Source organism: Adiantum capillus-veneris, chromosome 18, assembly GCF_014529385.1.
Source record: "Adiantum capillus-veneris isolate H3 chromosome 18, ASM1452938v2, whole genome shotgun sequence".
In the NCBI taxonomy this organism is placed as follows: domain Eukaryota; kingdom Viridiplantae; phylum Streptophyta; class Polypodiopsida; order Polypodiales; family Pteridaceae; genus Adiantum; species Adiantum capillus-veneris.
Genome location: NC_140948.1, coordinates 154,504,375 through 154,520,821, shown reverse-complemented (window position 1 = coordinate 154,520,821; position 16,447 = coordinate 154,504,375). Strand labels below are relative to the sequence as shown.

General features: G+C 42.3%; 2 pseudogenes; both read right to left on the bottom strand.

Moving 5' to 3' along the window:
* Window positions 1–4,193: 4,193 nt before the first annotated feature.
* On the bottom strand, window positions 4,194–4,890 carry LOC147436672 (uncharacterized; annotated as a pseudogene).
* A 178-nt stretch (window positions 4,891–5,068) lies between these two features.
* On the bottom strand, window positions 5,069–5,727 carry LOC147436671 (calcium-dependent protein kinase 17-like; annotated as a pseudogene).
* Between the last annotated feature and the right edge of the window lie 10,720 nt (window positions 5,728–16,447).

Here is a 16,447-nt window from a genome sequence, read left to right as displayed (position 1 = left end):
TAGGGTAAATTTGATACCATGTTTGCGTATAACAAAAAGAGACCGGCCTAAAACAAATCTAGGGTTGCTACTAATAGGAATAATGTGGGGTGTGTGTTATCCAAACCATTGAAAACCCGGTGAATCATAAACCATGTATGATATTGTGTGGGGTATGTGTGATCATTGATACAATGGCCCAGTGACATATGAGAGAGAGAGAGAGATAAAATGATATATTAATGAGTTACAATTAACCTGGTAAATCTAATACCATGTGTGCGTAGAAAAAAAAGTGACCCTAAAATGAATCTAGGGTTGCTACTAGCTGAAAAACAAAGAGAATGCAAACCGTTACACTATGGTGTATCTGTGTGGAAGAGAGAGAGAAATGAAATGATATAGTAATGTGTTATGATCTGCTAAATTTGATACCATGCGTGCGTATAATAAAACGATATCCTAAACTGAATCTAGGGTAATGCCGATACTATGTCTGCGGACGTATAACAAAAAGAAACCCTAAAATTAATCTAGGGTTGCTACTAATTGGAATTACGTGGGGTGTGTGTCATCAATGAACGAAAGAGAATGCAAACCCTATGGTGAATCTGTGTGAGATAGAGAAATGAACTGTGTTATGAACTGCAAAATCTGACACCATGTCTACGTATAACAAAAAGACATTCGAAAATGAATCTAGGGTTGCTACTAAGAGGAATTGTGTGGGGTGTGTGTCATCATTGATATATAAAACCAAACAGAATGCAAATCAGTGACAGAGAGAAATGAAATGATATACTAACGTGTTTGATCTGCTAAATCTAATACCATGTCTGTGCATAACAAAAAAGAGACCCTAAAATGAATCTAGGGTTGCTACTAACAGGAATTATGTGGGGTGTGTGTCATCCAAAAGAGAGAGATTATCAAAAACATAAAAGAGAGCAGCCCGAGTACAGTATGGTGAATCTGATACCATGTATAGATGTGTGGGGTACGTGTGATCACCTATTGTATGGGTGGCCATTGCAACATAACCATTGCATACTGGTAAATCTCATACCATTTCTACGCTTAGAAAAAAGAGATGTTTTATTGGAACTATTGGGTGGGTGAGTGGGATATATGGGATATATATACGAGAGGAATTGAAATGAACTTTTATATTAAAGTCTTCAAAAGGCCAAAATAACTCATGAGACAGAAAGGATACATTCATGATGAAACACATAGGGAAATAGAAAATTCCAGTGATTTTTTCTCCCTTGGACTGTTGTAACTGAGAGAGAGAGAGAGAGGCAAGTAGAAGACAAAGATCCTTAGAAAGCTCCAACATGCTTCAAAATCTCTCTCTCTCTCTCTCTCTCTCTCTCTCTCTCTCTCTCTCTGTCTCTCATTTAAAATACCTATCTTCGGTGATAGAAAAAATATGTTACCATTGTTTGGTTACTATGAGCGGGAGGGTATGCCAACTACATGTGCTTACTTTCACACCCTACAAATCTGTAAGGTCTCCAGGATGATTAGTCCCACACAATGGAAAATCAAAAACAAGATATGAATATATAAAAAGATACATACATAGATAGATAGATAGACAAATAGATAGAGAGATTTTAAGATCAAGTTTTGCTTTAGAAAAGAAATCCTGTGTGGGAAGGACCCTAGAGTAATAAACTTATACTGTCTACTTTTTTTGCAAAGCAGAGACCTAATGGCAGCTAAAGTTTCTGTTGAATTCTTTGGTCATGGATTTGAAGCAATGGAGATAGTATTTGATCATATAATGATCCATTACTCTCCAGAGAAGAAAGCTGATTTTTATCAAAGCATTGTTCAAGGTTTCTTTCAAGGCGTTACTATAGAAGAAGCTTGGAGAACCTATGATCGTACGTCTATGACTCGAGATGGCGTACCCTTTCACCAGGTTTTTGTCAGAATTCAAAATGATCCCAATCAATGGTTTCGTAACCTGCGTCTATTGCAGTTACAAGTAAAGTTGGGGTACTCGGACGCTCTCTACCTTGATTCTGAGTTAGGTTGTTGCTCTATTTGTGAAGCTTACAATAAAATCAATGCTTTAAAGAGCATTGTAGGCTCTGAAAAGATAGAGAATCACAAAGAGCCTGCTTTCAAGCGTCCGAGTGCAAAACGCTCTTTCCCAATTTTCAAATGTAGATGGGGTTGATTATGTAATGATCAAAAACCATTTCATTTGATTGTAGCTATGTCAAGAGTAACTTGGGCTGATGGCAAATTTCCATGCAATTTCTTGCTATACCTCATAACTTATTGTCTCTCCAGTATGGTTGTACATAGTAAGCTAGATAGAGATTGTCTATTTCTTTCCCAATCTTAGGCTCATGGTCTTAAAGCAAGAGCTTGGGTTGATTCGTCATTACAAGATTTACTTGAGTTCGATCCAAAGAATAGATTTAAGAGAAGTATGTCGAGCTCCAGCTCAATATCTTGATCCTGTTGAAATAGCGCGACTAAGAGTGTTATGTAGATATATTCCAGAGCCTTTTTGGCAATGATGTAATTTTGAAATCTTTATGATTGAAAAGTCACAAAATCTTTTTTGGTTTGAAATGTCTCTCTTTATTGATGTGCTTTTGTGTAATCTCTCTCTCTCTCTCTCTCTCTCTCTCTCTCTCTCTCTCTCATTGAAGGTAGAGGGAGAAAGGACAATCCGTATGAATTGTTTGCAAGCATAAGTGAGATGCACGACACAAATGCACATTAATCTTCTCCCCCCCCCTCCCTCTCTCTCTCTCTCTCTCTCTCTCTCTCTCTCTCTCTCTCTCTCTCTCTCTCTCTCTCTCTCTCTCTCTCATCCAACATGGAGTGGAAGAAACCTGCATTTGACAGCATGTAAACAAGTATCATTAAATTAATTGGATTTGTGTCATAGTAAGAGCGAGCGAGACCCGCCGATAGGCGGGTAGCGCAAGCTAGTAGTCGATAAGGCACTATAAGTTAAGTGCTATCTTATCCTTAGCAAGATGTGGCAGCTTGTAAATATGACATTTGTTTGAGAGAGAGAGAGAGAGGACAAGAACTTCTAAACAAATAGGCACTCTCTTGTGTGCAATTTTGTGACTTCAAACTTTGTATAGGGATGTGTGGAAGTAGGTGGGCTTGCATTTGAAGATCGTTTTCCAATAGCAATCACATGAGAAAGTACAGGTGAGGGTGGAAGGACTCGAGTCTACAATATGAGCACTCTCACCTACCTTTTCTATTTCTTCTCTTAGGAGTGCAAGGTTGTGTGCAAATGTGTGTAAAGATTGTGTAGCACAAAGAATATTTGTGGCATGTCTCTGTTTGTATGCATCGACAAGTAGCCGTGAGGTGAGGCATGCAAAGTAGGAGGGGGCGTTGAGACAGGCAATACCTAGAGGAGAGTTACGTCTCATATAGTGGAATGATCTATCATGTGTGGTGGCCGTGCAAGCTGGGCCGGAGAAAGGATGTTGAATCCTTCCAAGTTCCAAAACCTTTTCGAACACTGATGCAAAGGGGGCCTTTAAAATCAATGTGGTGAAAGGATGCAGGAGAAAGGTGTCGTAGGTATTCCAAATGTGGTGGGGGGAACGCAGGCGTCTTTTAAGCAGAAAATATAATCAATGGGCAAGGCATCACATGATGATGATTACTGATCAATTGCCAGGCAATATTATATCAGATAAGAAAAGCATGTATGCATGTAGGTAAAAATACTCTCCCCTGCTGGGCACCGCTGTATTTTGAGAATGCCCTTGATAAAAAAATTGCTCCTTTATTCATGCAATACGTAACTTATATTCCATGCCTTTTTTTTAATAAAAGAGATCTAATTTGAAGTTTTTCACCAATAAGCTGACAACTAACACAAAATGTTTGCAGAGTATATCAACAAGCTGCACTCTCAACAGTTTGCAATGTAATTAAATATTTAGATCAGTGAAGTAGTAATTAATTGACAGAGAAACACATCGGAAAGTCAGATTGAATGTACACAGATTTATACCAGTTTTGGATCTTTCAATGATCCTCTAGCATGAAAGCCCTACAAGTAGTCCAAAATTATCGGACACGAGATGTCTTCAGTTGCGGAGTTACAAGTAGTACCGCTGCACCAAATGTTAAAAGCTTTAATATATTGTTTCTCTCACCTTCTTCAGGATGCACCAATTCAAATATATCAGCCTATCTGATTAGCTCCTGCTTCAGTTAATGTTAGCAGATGAAAGGAGGAGGTGCTCCATAGGTATAATTTCTGCTGGCCTTTTTTGATGAGACTCCTCGACTCGCCAATGCTGCTGATGGCATGCAACTGATGGCACTTGAACTTGTTGTTTTCCGGCTGCCGAGAGGCATGGCATTCATACATGCCGCGCCGCGCATGTATGAATATGGTTCGTAGTGTTGGAGACTACAGCTGGCTCTTTCTTTACCTTGGGTTGTGCAACTTGAGCTGATGCAGATCGATGCCCAGATGTCCTCCACACGGTGTGCTCTTCTCAACAATATTGTGGTTTAGGATACCAGGAATTACAGGTTCTTTCTTGGATGCCTTGGGCTGCACAGCTACGTCAGCTGCCAGCAGCAATGAGAATTTTGATGCCAGCACTTGGAGTAGGGCTCATCTCGACAACATGGTTCAGGGTCTTCTGGAAACAGTTCGAGACGTTGAGGACAACCCAGGGATGATGCAAGACTTGTTGGAGGGTGATGTGATGTTGGGGGTCCTTGCAAAGCATGCCTCTGAGGAGGTCCTGAGCTGAGGCAGCAAGGATGGACCCATGCAGTGAGAGCTTGTTGGAGAGGATGATAGCATGGATGTCTTTGTCGGAGGCTGGAGAGGATGGCAGCATGGATGTCTTTGTCGGAGGCATTGTGAGCAAGGTGCTGGATGAAGGGCATGGTGTTAGTGAGCATGAGGTAGAGGAGGACCCCGAGACTCCAGATACCTACGCGATGGTCGTAGCGTCCTTGGATGAGCTCCGGCGTGCGGAAGGTCGAGGTTCCAACATGGGGGTCATCAAGCCTCTGCCGGGGATGCTCCACCCTCGTAGCATGCCCAAAGTCTGCCAGCAACCCCTCATGTAGCTCTAATGAATATAGTCCTGGTGCACCTGCAGCAGCTAGTTTAGTACTAATTATAGAATTAGTCTGCAAACTAGAATTCATGTATTCTTGTGCACTTATACTCTGCATTTGCATTTTGGTGGCCTCATACCTACGAAAAAGCACATTCCCAGGCTTAATGTCGCGGTGGACGACGCCCCGAGCATGGCACGAGATGAGGGCCCGGACAAGGCTCGCCACAACGTGGGCAGCCTCCCTTTCATGGAGGATCGGGCATGCGTCGAGTCTGTCTAGGAGGTCGCCTGCGTCGCATAAGGTGGTAAATAAATGGACGCACCCGTCATCGCCCTTGACCTTGCTGATGAAGTGCAGGATGCCAGGCAAGCCGCGAAGGTGGTGAAGAAGCTTTCCCTCCCGCAACAAGTTTGCATTCTCGACGGCTTCCTTGGGCCTCATCTTAACCTTCCTCTTTTTAGACTTCTTCAGCAAATTCGATGATGATGACGACGATGTGAGGAGGATTTTGTGCTGACGCTCACGATGGGAGGCCAAGACCTTGCAGGCAAAGCGATTGCCAGACGCAGGGTCGCGGAAGAGTAAAACCAAGCCCTACCCTCCCCAACCGAGCTGCTTCACGGTGTCAGGAGTTTTTTGGAGCAAGGGATTGCACATATGTACATATACATGCATGGTGCATCAAATAAAGAATTGCCCATTTTTCAGAGCCAGGTGGTTACGTGGGGCCCACATGTGTACAGGTAGGACAGGGTGTACATAGTGCATCGATTTTCACTATTACCAGTACCACTGTGTTTTTTCTATAATAAAGAGGAGTTGTTAGCGCGTAAAACTTCTCGAGGAAGCTATCCACGGGCCGACGACATGAGGTAAGCAGGTGGGTCAGATGGCATCTAGTGGCGTCAGGATGTCGAATGGGGTCAATACTTGCACGCGGAGAAGTACGGACACGACGTGAGTGTTTTCTTGTGATCCTTATGCAGAAAGGTCATCATGAGGACAAATTTTTGGGGCTACTTCACGTGGTTGCGGGATACATTATTGGGAAAAGCTGAGTGCCAAGTGTGCGGATGATGTAAAAAGGTGACAACTATGCACTGCGAGGTCAGTTTTTGGCCTGTTTGGGGTCCATTTGAGGTCATCTAAAAGGCCAAGGGTTCCCAAGTGATAAAGTGAAGTGTGGGAACTGAAAAAAGAGAGAGAAGACGAGAAAAAACGTGGAGAAGAGAGGAGGAACAGCCGCAGGTGTGTTTTTGGTGTTTTTGGAGCCTGTTTTGGCCCTAAACTGCTCATCCGAGGTCGGATTTGAGCACTGTAACATTGTAGATTGGGGTTTTGGGCCGTTCCGGACGCGATGGAGCTGTCCATTTTTCCAAATTCCTCACTCCTTTTCCGTTGTTTTTCTGTGTAATCTTCTCCGGTGAGTGAAGCCTTTGGTTAACTTTGTGGTTGTATCTGGTGTATTTCTCAAATACTGTGTAAACTATTTGCCCCATTGGTGCTGGCCCAAGCTCAATTGTATCTAAACATCAGAAATTCTCCTCTTTTGAGCTGAGTTTTTTGGGTGTGTGTGTGTGTGTTTGTGTGGAGTGAGCAAGTGGATAGTCTCTCTCCTCTCACTCCAGAGGTGTGTTCCCTATCTCGGCCAGGTGTGTTGTGTAAGCCGAGTGGTGCCCCATAGTGTGTTTGTGTGTATCTTCCCAAAAGTGTGTGTCCGGTTGTTATAGAGGCGCTGTGTGTGTTTTCATCCCGCTCACATTATTTTGGCGCCCCCACGGAGAATCTTCTTCAAGTACCTTCTGCTTCGAGCTTCAAGCTTCGAGATTCAGGATTACAGGTTGCAAGTTGCAGATTACAGATTACATATTATAGGTTATAGGTTATAGAGACAGGTACAGGTGATTCACACAGGTACAGGTAGCTGGAGTATAGTGATATACTAGCAGTGGTGTCACTTGCAGTTGTTGTCGGTATGCATCATTTGGCGCCTGTTTGAGCGCATTGTTTGCTGGATTGTACGTTACTTGTGGAAACTACCATTGTACGCCTTTGTGGAGCCATATTTGGTTTTATTTGGCAGTCCTAGCCATTTCTGAGACTTGGTCTGGAAGATAGTCATTTCTAAGACTTGACTATACGCGATTTGCATTAGCCTTCGTGTCAGGGTAAATAGCGTGAGGTTTTATTGAGCTGGGGGATTCTCAAATGTGGAGATCCTTTCGGTGATATAGGTAGCTGGAGCACCCTTTTTGTGACCTCGCCATAGGCTATGTACCAGTGAGTCCTATTTGATGCTTGGGTTCTATTGTTGACAGTTTATGCATAGATATACAGTCTATATTTTGGGTTCACACTGCTCTACTTCTGGGGAAACTCTGTCAAAATTTTTCCAAATTGTGATGGCTGGTTTTTTGGTCTTTTGAGCCATTTATGTTGTTATGCTGCTGAAATTTTGGCAAAATCAGAGGATAAGACATGTGTGCTTTCTTGGGAGCTTCATGGTTGGCTTTAATGGATGATCAAAATGGACCTCAATTCACTCCTTTTCATTTATAACTCAAAGAATCCAGATAAATGTTCATGTGTCCAGGAAGATTTTTTTCCAGCAGCGCATAGTCTTTATGTTTGGGCCAAGAAGATTAAGGGAGATACTGGAATGTCCTTTGCCTATTGTAATTCCGATGATCAACTATGCAAACTCATTTGATGTGCATGTGTTTGTCCTTATCTAAAGCTGAGCTCCATTGAAGTTTCTGGGAATTGAGTTAGTCAAAAGTTTTGGGTTCTTGCCCGTGTGTTCGAAGGGGTTCTCAAAGCATTGTAGCTTGGGTAGCCATGGCTTTCTCTTATCCAGAGTTTCATGGAATAAGTGATGAAAATATGGAAGACATTTTGGAAAAGATGGAGGTTGCCTGCATTAGTAACCAGATTCATGACTCTGCGCAGATGTTACGTCTTCTCCAAATTTGTTTGAAGTGTGATGCACGAGTTTGGTCCAAAACATTTGAAGAGGAGTTATGTGCGGCTGATCCACCCGTAAGGTTGAGTTGGGACAAATGTACGACATGGATTGGATGTGGAGTTTGTGAAGATAGAAGATCATGACAAAGTGTGGCAAGAAGTACAAGGTTTGGTGCAGAAGGAAGGTGAGCCAGTAGATGCGTACATACGAAAGTTTTCATTGGCATGGGAGAGGATGTGCAAGGCCTTAGCACCACAAGTATCCCCGCTTGACATGATGAAGAAGGACAGGTTCTTGGCTGGTCTTTGGGAGAATATACGTTGGAGAGTGGAGCTAAAGAAGCCTAGGACATATGAAGATGCATTGGAGGTAGCAAGGAACAAAGAGTGGAAGTTGAGGAAAATGAGCCAATTAGGGGTGGAGTCTTTGCCCATGAGGTCTGAATTTCAGCCTATGGACTCTTTACAAGGTCGCATGCCAGGGGTTCATCACGAACAAGTGGTTCCTGTTACTACTCAGGTTATGCCAGCAGTGGTCACTACATCGGTGCAAGATGATGGGCTAAGGCAAGACATGAGACAAGTGGTAGATTTGATGAAGAATCTCAGCCTAAACATGCTAGGTCAAGTGGAAAACAATCGAGGTTGAGGGAGATTTGCAAATCATCTAGGAGGTGAAGAAAGACCCAGGAATGGTGGTGGACAAAGCAATGGTAGGTTCTGGAGGCAGACGGCCACATGGTATAATTGTGGAGAGTTGGGTCATATCAGCCCGCAATGTGATAAGCCACCAAGGATGGGGGGAGACATGTATCCATTGCCAAGACAGGTGTTAACTAGGTCAAATGATTATGGCATCGAAATTAATGGAGATGAAGGAACCAGTGGATTAACCCAGGAGGAAAAGAGAAAAACAAAAGTGCTAAGTGTAGTCACCTTGGAGAAGGCATCAAAGCTAGAGGATACATTAGTGATGCCTATTGGGAAGAGGACGACAGAGGACAAGGAAGGAAGAAGTGCCCCAGGTCCTAGTAAGAAGAAGGGAAAGAGTCATGAAGGTGAGGATGTCAAGGCCAAGAGGAAAAGGAGAGCTCGTCGAAAGTTTCATGTTTCAGATTTTCCACTAGGGGATGGCAATTAAGCTATGACTTGAAGGAGGATCTGACAAGCAAGAAGGTAGATGTTACCTTTGGGCAGCTTATAGAGATGGTGCCTAAGCTAAAGCAATAGTGGAAGAGGATGGTTAACCCAATGGAGAAAGAGCCAGAGAGAGGTTCAGTGAAGGTGTTGGCAATGGACGAGCTACCAAATATCTTTCCAATAGTAGATGTGTGGCACAAAAGGAAAAATTTAGGACAAGGCTATGTTGATGGCGGGTCCCAAATATGTGTGATAACACACGCATGCGTTGAGAAGATGGGTCTTAAAGTGGCCGGGGTGTCAGGGTTTCGGATCAGATTGGCAAACCATCAAAAAGTAAAATGCTTGGGTGTTGTAAAGAGCTTAGAAGTGGAGGCATATGATGCAAAGGCAGTGGTTGATTTTCATGTGATGCCAGCAGGGTTGGGAGCATATCCTATTATATTGGGCATACCATGGTTACGTGCAGTGGGAGCTGTTCAAGATTGGCGACATGGTACGATTAGCCTCTATGGAAAGACAGGTGCCAAGAAGCTATACAATATGGACACAAGGAAATGATTAGAGGAGCTTTATGAAGATGAAGATGGGTCTAGTGATGAAGACTCTTCAACGGTGACAGATGAGGACAGTGATAGCACTACCAGCAGTGATGAGAATGCTGATGTTGCATTTGTTTTGATGGACAAAGGAATCTAGGAGTTTGGTTTAGTTGCATTTGCGAATGAAGTTGAGGATGAAAGTGAAGGGGCTTATGAAGTGATTGAAGGGCTGGTGGAAAGGAAGGTTTAATTTTCAAAGAAGGAGGAATTGATGACACAAATGATCAGTGGAGACCTCTCAGCTATGGAGAAGGAGATATATTTGCACATGCTGGCTAGTTTTCGTGATTTGCTCATTACTTCATATGAAGAGATTAGAGAGTTCAAGGGTGAAGAGATGCATATAGAGCTGAAAGAAGGTGCTAAGCCAGTGCGGCAAAGGCTAAGAAGGATGGGACAAGAGCAAATGGAAGCCTTGCGAGAAGAGGTGGACAAGTTATTGAAGGCAGGGTTTATAGTTCCAGTGGAGCCCACGGAATGGGTGAGTCCAGTAGTGGTCAGTCCAAATAAGGATGGAAAGTGGAGGATTTGTGTAGATTTTAAACCCTTAAATACAGCCACTAAGAAGAACCCATATCCTCTTCCATTCATTGATCAGATCTTGGATTCAGTGGCAGGTTATGAGAGGTACAGTGTGTGATGGTTTTTCAGGCTATTTTCAATTGAAGATTGCTCTTAAAGACCGCACAAAGACAACTTTTATTACGCCATGGGGATGCTATTGCTACACTGTATTGCCATTTGGCTTGTCAAATGGACCATCTTTCTATCAAGAGAGAGAAACTTGGGTATTGGAACCATTCATTGGTAGTTGTGTTAAAGCTTTCATGGATAACTTTTGTGTCTACAGCAGTAGGGTTGAACACCATGAGAAGTTGCAGATGGTATTGGCTCGATATGATGAATGTGGAGGACAACTTAATCCAAAGAAATTTCATCTAGCACAGCCAAGGGTGAAACTATTGGGCCATATGGTGTCAGAAAATGGCATTGAGGCTGATCCTGATAAGGTTAAGTCTATTATTCTTCTTCCATCACCTACGAATACAAAGAAATTGGAAACCTTTATACATAAAGTGAAGTACATGGCACGGTTTATTCCATTGTCTTTGCAGCTTCTTTATCCATTACAACAAGTGGCAAAGCATGATCCATTGCAATGGGATGACAAGTGTGAAGAAGTGTTTCAAGAGGTGAAAGAGGTGTTAGGGGGGTTGTCAGCCATGCAGGCTCCTGATTGGGAGAAAGTGTTTTATGTAAATCCATCAATAGGGGATGATGCCATTGGAGCCATGCTATTGCAAAAGGGGAAGGGCAGCCATTATATGAGGACAGTGTATTGTGCAAGCCGAGTGAAGTTGGTAGCGGAGAGAAAGTTCTCGGAAGTAGAGCTAGTGATGGCCAATGTAAAATTTGCTTGTCGACGATTTTGTCATTACTTGCTACCACGACCGTTTGTCTTCTTGACGAGTTATGCCTTTTTGCCACAGTTAATTAATGGTACTAACATGTCAAATGTGGTGAAGAAATGGGTAATTGAGCTGCAAGAGTTTGAGTTCTCTTTTCTAGTGGAAGATAGTATAAGGGCTACCCTAGCTGATTTGTTGACCTACAAGGAGAATCCCCTTATTGTTAAGGAAGAGGTGGTGAGAAAGGTAGTTGAAGAAGTGCCACAGATCAGCAATGCACATGTGTTGTTCTTCGATGGTTCATACAGAAAGAGCCATGTTGCGGCTTCATGGGGTATAGCACTTTATGATCCAGAGGGGAAGCGAGTATGCAAGAGAGGGTTCAAATTGGATGCTCATAGTAACAATGAGGCTGAATATGCTACTTTGGAAGCCGGTTTACACATTTGTTTGAAGCATGGGGTTAGAAGGTTGAGCATAAAAGGTGATGCCTTGTTAGTTGTGAAGCAAGTGTTGGGTGTGTGGAAGAGCAAGAACACCTCATTGAAGGAAATGTGCTTCAGAATTAAAGGCCTGTTAAAAAAGTTTGAAGCATGGAGCATCAGACACATTGAACGTGCTCTAAATGGGGAGGTACATGAAGCGGCTCAAGGTATGATTGGGGAGCTATTTGTGTTGAGGACCACTTTACCTCTTTATCATGGCTGGGAAAGTTTGGCTCAAGAAGAAGAGTTTTTGCTAACAGGAATCATTCCAAAGGAGATTCAGAAGTCTAAGAAGTATGGCTTTGTGCGTAGAGCATATAGTGAGGCGGTCCGGGGCGGGCAATAAGAAGAGTGGCCTCTAGACACCCTTCAAGGCTCCCGTGCTGCTCAATGGGGCTGGGGCACAACACAACACAAACCAAAACAACAAACCCACCGCCAAATCCCAACTACACAAGGGGCACCACCTAGTTTAAGAGCGAACTAGGACGCAAAAGAGGAGAATCGTTAGAGCAACCCACAAACAAGCAAGGAATTTACACTAACCCTAACACCAATGGAATACTCTCACACACTAAAACACGAGAGAGAGAGAGAGAGAGAGAGAGAGAGAGAGAGAGAGAGAGAGAGAGAGAGAGAGAGAGAGAGAGATAGTGCTCGGGCTGCTTTGAAACGTATCGGCAATGATCAAGCAAACACAACTATATATTTAAGAAAGAGAGAGAAAGGGGGAGGGGGTGCTTGTTGCATTAATACCTTCTTACAAATCTGTCATGACAAATCAAAGTGAGATTAGTACTTGTTCAACATAGCTTGCGTAAATTTCACCACAACACATCACAAGAAAAGCCACCCCAATCACTGTCTTAAGGCCAGGGGAGTCCTCTCCACCCTGTCGCCCTCTTACAGTATGTGGGATTTATGGCTAGATTGATGACAACACCAGAGACAAGCTATCAAGAACTTAACAAAAAAAAACATCAAGACACTTACACATCATTGTTGTCCATTACTTCACGTTGGAAGGGAGACAAAGTATCCAAGCTTAGTCCAAATCCACCCTCCTTGATTCAGCGAATGTTGGGCTTACACTAGTAGGAGAAATGATAGATTTCCTACTCTCAATTGAATGATCACTCTCTCTCTTACAATGGCATAGATTTCCCTTGCTAATCCCCTATTACAACACATGCACATGCATAAGACAATGAGCTTCCACTCAAGAGCTCCTTCTAGAGAGGTTGAGCTTGGCTTCTCAAGCTATAGCATAGTGCTCTTGCTTATGGCTCCCCCCCTTTTATGCTAGCTACACCCTCCTTTTATAGCAATTTTGAAGGCTAGGGTTACTCCTCTAACCATGGTTGGGTTAGATTTTCAGCAATTTATCTAATTTCTTTTGCTTGGAATTATCAAGAAGTTGGTGGGGAAAGAGAGAGGAGAGAAATGGAGGTGATAGGACTTTTCATAGTGGGTTAGTGTTAGTAGAGTTAGTATTAATTTACAAATGGAATTGGATATTTACAATGGGAGTATCCATGTAGGATACAAATAAGGAAGAAAAACTCTTAAGAGGTAAGAAAAGGTGGATTTCTTACAAGGTTGATGCTCCAAGTGTCTTGAGTAGGGCCAATTTTGACGCTTGTTGACGGTCCACTAGCTTTGACGGTACATTTTTTCTCCACTCTTGATCTTCCTTGAGAGACAAGGTAATTGAAGCTACGTAATCAACCACCATGATGCTGTCTTTTAAGAGAAGAGGCTGAATTTTGTGGTTTTTTGATAGATATGGGTAATTTGGAGGAGGAAAAATGAGACTAGGTGGTCAATTTTGGAATGGAATTGTGTGTGGGAGGTATGAGTTCACCATGGTTTCTCTTATTCTTCAAGGTTGAGGAGAAGGTGAGTAGTGTGCAGAGAGGAGTGGTGAGAGAGATGGGGATGATGAGTGGAGAAGTGTGTGTGAAAGAGGAAAATGATAAAGTGGAAGAGAGAGTGTGGCTGCATAGCATGGGAAAACTGGGGTCCACTAAAAAAATCATAGCTCACAGTTGGTAGCTCCAAAAATCATGAAAAAATTTGGAGTGATTATTCAGAGCGTGGGCTACATTTTCTCTTTTGACCACTGCTCCAAATTCAGAGTGGAAATAGGTGCCAAAATTCTCACCAAAAAGCCTGTTTTTATGCCTGCAAAAGTCTTTTAGTGGTCCCCTCCTTTGTTGAATTTGTACAATGCATCCAAGAGTGAGCCCCTCCTTTGTCATATTATAATACAAAGCATTCAAGTTGCCCTTGACCCATGCATGGAGGAGGATTATTGGTGAAATAAGAAATATATACATGGTGGGACTAGTGTATGGACTATTCATGGACTTTAGCTCAATGAGCACATGGTGTTAGAATAATGAGTAAAAATAATAATAAAAATATGGAGGAGTTATGGATATGGAAAGATATTGGAATCATATGATATGGTCCCTCCTTGAATTATTTTTGGTGAAAGAGGAAAATGTATGCAAGTAAATAATATAATAAAAGTAACCAATGAGTAGAAATCAATTTTTTGTTTTCACAAGGGTGAGGGTGAAAATGTGGGAGTGATTTGTATAAAGGAAAAATATGAGGTTAGAGTATGTACATATTGGCAAAAATATATATATATATATATATATATATATATATATATATAATTATGGTGTAAGAGGATGAAAGAAGGTGTACATAGGTTTAATAAAATACACACCTAAGTAGAAATATTTAAATAAAATACCAAAATAATTATAAAAAATCCCTATATTTAAGCCATATATACAATGAAATATTTACACACAAAGAGGCCATAATATACTTTTATTTTTTTATTTTTTATTATTATTATTATTTATTTATTTTTTGGCTCACCTAGCCCAGTGACTAGCTAGCTGAGGGTTTTTAAGAAGATATGGGAAAAGTCCCGTGACTCACGCACGCCTATGTACAGTGAAATGGTAGGGATAGCCACAGTGTTTGGGTGATTTTGGTAGGGTGAGGTAACTCACTGTGGCAATTACAAAGAGCCGAAAAAACGGCTATCAATAGGTACAAATTGATTGGTGATGTCTTATACATGAAAGGGGCTGATCTCGTGTTGAGACGTGTACCTTGGCGAGAGGAGCTTTATAGAGTGTTGGAAGAGAATCATGAAGGCGCATGTGGTGGCCATTTTGCTCTAAAGATCACCTTGCATAAGATTTTGCAAGAGGGGTATGTATGGCCTAGTTTGCACAAGGATGTTCACCATTGGTGTAGGTCTTGCAATAGGTGTCAAGCATGTGGGAAGAGAGTGTTGAAGCCAGAGCTACGAAAAACCATTATGGCGTTTGATGTGTTTGAAAAGTGGGGGATTGATGCAATAGGCCCGCTACCTATCACAAGCAGGGGCAAAAGCTATATTTTGACTACGGTGGAATATCTCTCTAGATAGGCATAAGCTATAGCAGTAAAACAGATCACTGCAAAGGATGTGGAAAAATTTGTGTATGATGAAATATGTTGCAAGTTTGGGGTGCCATTGGAGCTACTTTAAGATAAGGGGCCAGGATTTAGGGCTAAATTGCTAGATTTTTTATGCGCAAAGATGAAGATTAGGCACCAACATACCACTCCTTATCACCCACAGTGTAATGGCTTAAATGAAAGATTCAAAGGTGAGTTGGTACAGATTCTTTCGAAAGTGATAGAGCACCAAGGAAAGAATTGGAATTTGGAATTGCCTAGTGCATTATGGGCTTACCGTACTTTGGTGAAGACAGGTACAGGGTTTACTCCATTTCATTTGGTGTATGGAAAGGAAGCACTATTGCCTGTGGAGGTAGATTTGCCTGCGGTCAAGATGTTAGAGAAGTTGCTTGGGCCATCTAGTGATGCATTCAAAGAGAGGCTCTTGCAGTTACAAGAGGTTCAGTTGGATAGGATGAGTGCATTGGAACATTATGGGCAGATGCAAGATAGGGCTTTGGCAAAGATAAATGAAAAGGTCAAAAGTAAGGGTATCAAGAAGCATGACTTGGTTTTGCGCTACAACAGTAAGCTGGACAACACCTTCCAAAAGAAGTTTCAAATTAAGTGGGAAGGCCCTTTCAAGGTAGTGGAGTGTTTCCCGAATGGTACATATCAGTTGGCTAACCTCGATGGGGTTCTACATAAGTCAAGGGTAAATGGATTGTGTCTTAAATTGTATCATGCCAGGGTAATGATGGTGGAGCAAGATGAGCTGTCTGTGGATCAAGCAGTGTTGGTGAAGGATGAGGAGACTTATGACGCTGCGAGTCTCATATCGCGTTTTGCTGCTGCTGATCATGAATGATCTAGTAAGCTAGGGGATGGGCAAATTATGTCAGGAGTTTTTTGGAGCAAGGGATTGCACATATGTACATACACATGCATGGTGCATCGAATAAAGGATTGCCCATTTTCCTTAGCCAGGTGGTTACGTGGGACCCACATATGTACAGGTAGTACACCATGTACATAGTGCATCAATTTTCACTATTACCAGTACCAGTGTGTTTTTTTCTACAATAATGAGGAGTTGGTAGCGCATAAAACTTCTCGAGGAAGCTATCCACGGGCCGACGACATGAGGTAAGCAGGTGCGTCAGATGGCATCTAGTGGCGTCAGTACTTGCACGCGGAGAAGTACGGACACGACGTGGGTGTTTTCTTGTGATACTTATGCAGAAAGGTCATCATCAGGACCAATTTTTGGGGCTACTTCACGTGGTTGCGGGATACATTATTG